This window comes from Cricetulus griseus, chromosome 8 (genome assembly GCF_003668045.3).
Source record: "Cricetulus griseus strain 17A/GY chromosome 8, alternate assembly CriGri-PICRH-1.0, whole genome shotgun sequence".
Lineage (NCBI taxonomy): Eukaryota > Metazoa > Chordata > Mammalia > Rodentia > Cricetidae > Cricetulus > Cricetulus griseus.
In genome coordinates this window covers 27,615,789-27,624,375 of record NC_048601.1, presented here as the reverse complement: position 1 = coordinate 27,624,375, position 8,587 = coordinate 27,615,789, and the positions used below count along the sequence as shown (strand labels likewise).

The following is an 8,587-nucleotide window of genomic DNA, read 5'->3' as shown; positions in this document are numbered from 1 at the left end:
ATCACTCGTATATGGATTTTAGACATGGAGCAGGGGATTGCCAGCCTATAATCTACATTGACAGAGAAGCTAGGAAACAAATAGGACCCTAAGAGAGACACACACAGTCCCTTGGAGAAGGGGAAAGGGAAAAGATCTCCTAAGCTATTGGGAATCATGGAGGGAGGAGAGAGGACGACATGAGGGAGCAGGAAGATCTAGTCAGGGGAGGAATGGAGGTGAGCAAGAAAAGGGACACCATCATAGAGGGAGCCATTATAGGTTCAAAGAGAATTCTGACACTACGGAAATGTCCAGAGACCTACAAGGTTGACCCCAACGAACAATCTAAGCAATAGTCCAGAGGCTTCCTTAAATGCCCTTCTCCCGATAATGAGACTGATGACTACCTTCTATGTCATCCTAGAACCTTATCCAGTAGCTGATGGAAGCAGAAGCAGACACCCACGGCTAAACACTGAGCTGAACTCTGGAATCCAGTTGCAGAGAAGGAGGAGTGATGAGCAAAGGGGTCAGGACCAGACTGGAGAAACCCACAGAAACAGCTGACCTGAACAAGGGGGAGCTCATGGACCCCAGACTGATAGCTGGGAAACCAGCATAGGACTCTTCCAGACCCCTTGAAAGAGGAAGTCAGTTTGGAGATCTGGGACAATCCATGGGGCCACTGATAGTGGATCAGACTTTACCCCCAGTATACAAATGAACTTTGGGAGCCCACTCCACATAGAGGGATACTCTCTCAGCCTAGACACACTGGGGAGGGTCTAGGTCCTGCTTCAAATGATATGACAGACTTTGAAGATTCCCCCATGAAAGGTCTCACCCTTCCTGGGGAGCAGAAAAGGGTTGGGGTAGGGGGGCCAGTGGGGGGGGCGGTGGAGGAGGGGAGGGAGAGGGAACTGAGATTGTCATGTAAAAGAAGCTTGTTTCTAATTTAAATAAAAAATAAATTACAAAAAAAATTCGACCTAAAGTTTGCAAAAGAAAAAAAGAAACACACCTTAGGTGGGTAACACTCTAGGGCAGAGGGGAGCACAGTAAGGCAATGGATACTAGTTGGAGGAGATGGAGATGTGAGGTTACTTACCCTTATCACGGCAGCCCAGAGAGCCTGTGGTCCATCTATCCCAGCACTGGGTACAGCATGTTCCAATAAAACTTGTGTTATAGCAAAAGCATTTCTTGTCACATACGGCGATGCTGGGGTCCATAAAAATGGCTTCCCTTCATCTTGGCTTAAAGTCGAAGAGTTAAAAAATATCCTTACTCTCCCAAAGTTGGACTTTTATAGACCTAAATAAAAGTCTAAGGTGTGGCTACTGAAGGATGTTTGGTCTTAAGTATGGAAGTCTTACCTAAATAACCAAAGACTTGGTATAAGGTGTGGTTACTCTTAACCCTCAAGGCCAAATACTGAGAGATTTAGTCTAAGGCATGGTTACTAAATCTTGGAGAATTAAGCAAGAAAGTCTGTTTCTTGTATCATGATAAAGAAGTCTTCCCCTTTTTGGTTGGGGAATATAAGAATTTTGAAGAATAAACTCTATTATGTGTGTCTATCTTTTCCTTAGTACTTTCATCAACTGTTTCTCAATCCACACTCCCCCTCTCAGGTATGAACCAGGCAAGTCTGATCCAACTGAAGCTCTCCAAAGTTGGGTTACTATAGGGTGAAACTGAGGAAGACTGGTGGGAAGCATGTGTTCGCTGACCCCAGCAGGGAGCGTTACACCACTGCGCAGTCTGCCAAGAGTTTGGACTTCAAGAACTTCAAGTTCACCAACTTTCTTAAATTCAGTATTTACTGGAATAAAAACCATTTTTTGGGGGGTGATTATCCATGATGGGACCCAAATGTAGCATTCTCTACTAAGTGATTAGATGATGAAATGATAAACTCAAGTTATAATTGAAGAAATATTTTAAAGAGGAAACTTGGAAGTTATTGGGCTTGTCACCATGATTACAACACTCACAGCTGCCTCATTTAAAACGATGGAGCCAGAAGACTTTTAAAATCAGTGACCAAAAGCAAAGTGTCTGCAGATCTTGGCACAGTAGCAGCCCAAAGCTTCAGAGAATAGGAAGGCTTGCTTCTCCTGAGTGGCCATTACTGGCTGCATGAAGAGGGAACCAGGGATGCCCCCTGCATGATGAAATGCTATTGTCACCCAGGACCTCATGGGATGTCATCTGAAGAAAAGCATAGTGTGTCGATGAGTAGATCACAGAGTCGAAGCAAACTTCCAAACTCATTCTGTTTCGATGATCTGACTTAGTGGGATAATTTCTCTTCTCAATAAATGCTTTGGTCTGCCCCTGGACATAGACAAGGGGACTGTGTAGGGGAAGCTGTAGCCACGCCTTCTTAGGGGCTGGCTACAGGAGTACCTGAGGGCTTGTGAGGGCGTGGTCAGAGTGAGTAGGGGGACTGCGTTTTCGGTTTCGTTTTCTCTTTGCTTCTTGCTGTACAGACTACCACTGGCTGGCTGGCTCGCTCTGTAAGTAAGGCTTTTCCCTATTAAATACCCTTATATTTCTACCTGACTCCGTATTGGTAATTACCTACTATATCTGGTGTCAGAAGTGGGATACGAACCCACGCCTCCAAGGGACTTCTTAGGGGCTGGCTACAGGACTGGCTCTCAAGATAATGGTTAGGAAGACACAACTAAAAGCATAGTCGGTGTGTGTGGCCTGTGAAACGAAAAGGCATGTAGGTGGCCGAGATGATGTGTTTGTGAAGAAGGGAGGAAGTGAGAGCAGCAGGATTCACTTCCGAGGAATGTGTTCAGTAGAAATGCACAGAAGCACAGGTGGCTGCATACTCTGAGCCACATGTTGGCACCGACTGAATAGGCCTTGTTCACTGTGTGATGCTGTTTCTTCTACCCACATCCTCCCATAGTGTTGAGTGTTCTAGGCCTTGTCTTCCTACTGAGGTGTTGTTCTGAGGAACATGTGGTGGTGCTATAAGGAAGTAAACATTTTCACCTCCACCTCACACAGGGCCAGGTATTCAAAGAGCAGTGTGCAAAGAATAGGTCAGGGGCCCTAAAGTACTATGTGGTCACCAGCAACACAGTGCGAAAAGGAAAGTGTGTGGAGGAGGCATACCTGGTTGAGAGGGACCAAGGTTGATGGAAGAAGCCAGTTCTGATGGGAAAAGCCTATGTGATAGATGGAGCTAGTGATGGGAGATAGGAGGAAGGTCTGAGGCTGTAGGGAAACCAGCTGTCAACAGCCTGGGTAAGACCTGTCTCAAGAAGGAAGAAATTGGTGGAAAGACAGTACACAGAGTAGGAGAGACCATACAAGTATTCTCTATTCTTTATCGTCCTCAAAGCAAAGAAGATAGAGAAGTGACTCAGAATAAGGCCTGGAATCTGGGGAAATTAATGTCAGTTACTTCATAACTCAGTGGGTAAGAGATATTGCTCTAACTTCTGAGGTGGCAAAAATTGAATGAGACCCCTACTTCTGTAACCTTGAGCTGGCTCGTCCTGGGAAGAATAGAACTCACCAAGTCTTGTCCCTTCACCTGAGAAATGACCTGATCCTGCTAGTGATAAAGTCCATATTTCACCCCTGAGAGGGAGTCGTCAGGCACAGCCATGCTCACTAACAGATCCAGAGAGCCCATACCAGAGAGACCCCTTCGTGATGGACTTACAAGCATTTCTTGCTGAATTCACCTCAGAAGTCACCAGCTCCCTCTCAGCTCGAAGTTGCCTGGAGCCCTTGGTCAGGCAGGATGGAGCAACCATCTACTGGCCCTCCAGCTCTATGCTGCCCTAGACCTCCAGAGTAACCATTCAAAAGTCAAGTTACAATGGCTTTCAGCACCACTGAGGGTCTTCCCCATTTCTATGGCAACAGGTTTGGGAAAATAGGAAGTGGATGGGTAGAGGCAGGTGTAGGAAGGCCCTCTTCTTAGAAAGAGACACAGCGAGATGTGTGCTAACGTTTGGGACTCTCCTTAGAAAGGAGATTCTGAGATAGACCCTAAGTCATCACCACTCCGAGGCTTTAGAGGGTTACACAAAAATACCACTCCATTAGGAGGTGCTCTCTAAATCAGGGTATGAGGATCCTGTGTCTAGATCAGGAAACTGTCACTTCAAAATACATTTTCATGACCAAATGTGGCCCAGTTCACACTCCCAACTAAAATCTTGGGTGCTCACCTCACAGCTCACCTCACAGCTCACCTCACAGCTCACCTCACAGCTCACCTCACAGCTCACCTCACAGCTCACCTCACAGCTCACCTCACAGCTCACCTCACAGCTCTGGGATGCCCATCTTTCTTCCCACTGCTTGGCACTTCCCGGTCCCTCTCCACTCATTTCCTCCTCCTACCACTGCTCATCCCACACTTCCTAAGGGCCTCGGGCTGAAGTGCAGCTCGTGAGTGCTACTTCTGCAGAGAGAACTCAGGCTGGTCCTTGCTAACCCCTCTCCCAGGTCACCTCCCTTGACCTCCCCGTCCCCCTCAATCTTAGATCCTTCCTGTTCCCACGACCTCTGTGCATGCCAGTCATACATACACGCCTTTCCTTTTCCTGTCCAATCTCCATTTTACAAGCTCCTCGAGGACAGTCCTATGTCTGAGGCATCTGGGGGCTTGGAAACATTCTATCCAAGGAATGTCTTGTTCTTCTTTTAGTGTGTTGGACACACACACACACACACACACACACACACACACACACACACACAATTGTGCATACATATTTGGTATTTGCTGTCTCTGCCGTATGCCAAGTACTTTGCTGAGCATTTTAATGTCATTCTCGTGTTAATCTTTATAATAAATTTATGTATGTCCTATTGTTGCCCTCTCCCAATTTAAAACTATGAAACTTGAGTTGTAGTGGAATCAAGTATTTGGCTTCAAGTCAAAAAAAGCCAGTAAGTATCTAATTCGTGGCTGACCAGATTCATCCATCTGCCTCAAGAATTGTTTTAATGTTCAGAAAAAAAATCAAATGGTTTTAAGCAAATTGTAGGCTCAGAATCAAGTAATGCCAAGTGTGTGAGCTTATTCACCATGCAATGCTGGGCTTGAGCCTTGACTGCTCCTATCTACAAAATGGAGTTAGTACCGGAACCACAAGGCTTTCTTATGAACTAAATAACCAACTTTCAAGTAGGCATTTGATAACCCTCCTGGTTAGGCCTGGGACTGAGGGTGAAGTCAGTGGACACCACTTTGCAAGGGCCAAGGTTTAAGGAGTATACATGTTAAGAATAAGTCTGAAACCCAAGTAACCTTGGCCATGGCACATCCCTGTGTGTCTCCCCAGCCTGTCCCAGCATTACTTTAAAATCATTATCACTCTTGTCCAGAATCAGCCTGGGCTGTATTTAGCTGTTATGATTCAGATATAAGATATCTCTACAGACTCATGCATCTGAATAAATAGTAGCACTGTTCAGGAACCTTGTAGAACCTTTGAGAGACGGGACCCAGCAGGAGGAAGAGACTCTTTGGGTACTGTGTGGTTTATGGCGTGGCCCTGTTTTCTGTCCCAGACATGCTTGTTTTGTCTGCTGATATGTGAGCACACAGTCATCATATACTCCTGCCATCCCTGAGCCACCCACTGTGTCTCCCTCACATGACAGATCAAACTTCTTCAGCCTATAAGCCCAAATGCACTCTTCTCCTTTAAGTCACTTCTTTGTATTTGGTCACAAAGAGAGAAGCGACCAACACAGTCATAAGGGGTAGAAGTGTTCTTCCTAGATGATCAACTGTTTCCATACTTCACACCCGGTGCTTACATGTCTACTCAGGGGGGCTCCCCATGGGTGGAGGTCCTCAATGGAGAATGTGATGATTTCTAATGTCACTGGCTTTCTAGATGCCACATAGTGAGATGTTTCTTTATAAAAGAAACTTGGACGTACCAAGCCTCAATCATTCTCAGCAACAAATGAGAAGATGTGTCAACTTTGTAGGTCTAAGAGTTTAATCATCAAATTAAAGTCTCAGCTGTATGTTCAAGTAGTTCAGATCCTTATTGCCATGCTTGTTTTGGCAGCATGTATACTAAAACTGGACCTCTGCACAGAAGATTAGTATGTCACCTGTGCAAGGAAGAATTGAAAATTCTTGAACAGTTCCATGCTTTTGGTACCTGATAGAAACCGGGAAATCATGTTTCTCCAATGGAGTATCACTGAGTACATCAGCCACACTCCAGGGCAGTCCCCATGCCCAGAAAGAATTGGTCAACATAAACCTGACTCTATGTTTTGTTGTTTGTTTTCTCTTGTGAGACTTTTGCAGTTTTTTTCTTTTTTCTTTTCTGTTATTTGAGGAAAACAAAACAAAGTTAGACAGGTAGGAAGGTGTGGAGAATCTGAGGGGAGAGGGGGGAGAAAGAATATGATAAAATATATTGTATGAACAATTTTAAATAAAATTTTGATTAATTAAAATTTATTACCATTATTAGTACTAGTAGTAGTACTTGCTAGACTCCTCTAATCTGAAAATATTAACTTCAAATGCTTCAAAAATCCAAAAGTTTTTTGAGTGCCAATACATCAGCTCAATTAGGAAATTTGGCATCTGCCTCATGTCACAAAATGCAAGCCTATTAAAAGTACTGTACAAAACGACATAAAATGAGTTCAGGTTTAGACATCCTCCTAACTTGAAGGTAGCTCTTTATGTGTATGCAAATGTTCCAAAATTTGAAGTCCACAACCCCTCTGGACCTAAGCATTTTTTGCAAAAAACTTCAACCACTAATATAAGTACACGTGATAGCTCTCAGACAGGAGCTCACTCGTGAGTGATCATCTGTGCACACTGTGGAGGAGTTGGAAGGAATGCTTGAGATGACTCAGGGCCAGGTTTCAGTCCATGAATTAATGAGACCTATAGAGTGGGATGGAGCAGATAAACCATGCCACACCTGCTGTTCACACGCTCCTCTGCAAGAACACTTGCAGGCCTCAGCAATCTTCTTATAATTTAAAGCACGATTCCTTCTTTGAGTAGATATTCTAGTACATGACATGTGTTATAAGATGTATGCGAAACAGGCATCTCCACCATACATCGTATATACATAACACACATATTCAGGCACAGCCTGGAGAGGTGGTATTTGTTCAGGGTTTAAAAACAAGAGATGCCGGAAGGAATAATAACTCAAAACAAGTTGGGACAGTTTATAATGACGACCAGGAAGTCCTTGTGAAGAATGCCATCTATTATTAGACTGACAGAGCTTCTGAAGGGACACAGGAAAAGCTCGTGACCTGAGACACTTCAGGCAGGACCAGGCACTGCCGAGAGCAGGATGGAAACAAAGTGCTCATTTGCCATGAGATGCCTGAGACAGCCTCAGGCTCCTGTTTGAATCAGGAGAGAGTGCAGAGCTTGGGGCACAGCTGAGAGTCCTTTGTGCAGTAGGGAACTAGGGACAATGAGAGGCAATGGAGGGTGACGTGTCTAAGCCACACAACGGGGCAATTAGTAGGTTGCACATCTGGCAAAAGTGGTGGCCTTGGTGTCTGGATTTCTTGGCGTGTGACAAGGTGACATGTGGAAGTTTTTGATCAACCAAAAGACAGCATGGTAAGATCCTCATGATGCCTCCTGAAAGTGCTGGCAAGTGGTGGGCCACTGTGCTGCAAAAGGTGTTAATAGACATGGAACCCAGGAAGCTCAGCCATAGCTGGGCAGTCTCTTCGAGGGATTGTTCAAATGGCTGTTGAGAAGCCCAGGATGAAGAAATGCCACCTGCCATGTTCACTGATGGAGTTCTCAAGTACATACCGAGTACAAAGTTCAGTATACCAGATGGTCTATTTACAAGCTCAGCACCCCTTGTCAGGATGTGAGAAGTACTTCAGATTTGGGGTTTGATAAGACTTTGGAATATTTTCAAAGACTTCACAAGTTGGACCACTCTAATACGAAAATCCAAAAATGTAAAATATTTCAAAATCTGGAAATCCAAAATGTTCCAAAGTTAAAATCAGATATTACAGCATTTAAGATTTAGGATTTTTTTTTTTTTTGGATTAGGGACATGCAACCTGAAGGCAACAGCAATGGACATAATAAATCTGGGTGGAAGTCAACATGTAAGCTGTGGAGTTACCCTGCAAGTCTTATGTGGTGTAGCCATTGCAATGTCTGGTTCATAGTAGGAATGAAACGTTTGATGGCGAATGAGTGTATGAGATTAGCTAGTAGCACACAGGACGTGAGCTAACTGAACATGGATTTGAAGTGTACTGGACCTAGGAGTTCCTGCATGTAACTGCTGTGCCCCTGCCTCCAGCCTGTCCCTGAGCTACACTGGTCACACCCTACCTATAGTTCCCATGAACTCTCCACAATGGAGAGGGGTCTGAGACTAAGTTTGCCAGGAAACAAAAGATTCCGGATGGTTCAGGAAGAGGGGAATTGGGTTAGATATCAATTCTATTAAAATACCTCAGGATTGTCATGGGAGGCCTAGATGGCCTTGCCCAAAGTGAGGTGAGAAACAAAATGAGACACCAGGAAGCCATTTCTGACAGCAGCACCTAGGAGAATGGACTGCTAATGAGC

The 8,587-nt window shown here is 44.7% G+C and overlaps 1 non-coding gene across 1 annotated transcript; it reads left to right on the top strand.

Moving 5' to 3' along the window:
• The first annotated feature begins 6,037 nt into the window (after positions 1–6,037).
• On the top strand, positions 6,038–6,144 carry LOC113837061. Its single transcript, XR_003487675.1, has one exon. It is a non-coding gene; the product is annotated as a U6 spliceosomal RNA (small nuclear RNA).
• Positions 6,145–8,587: the final 2,443 nt, after the last annotated feature.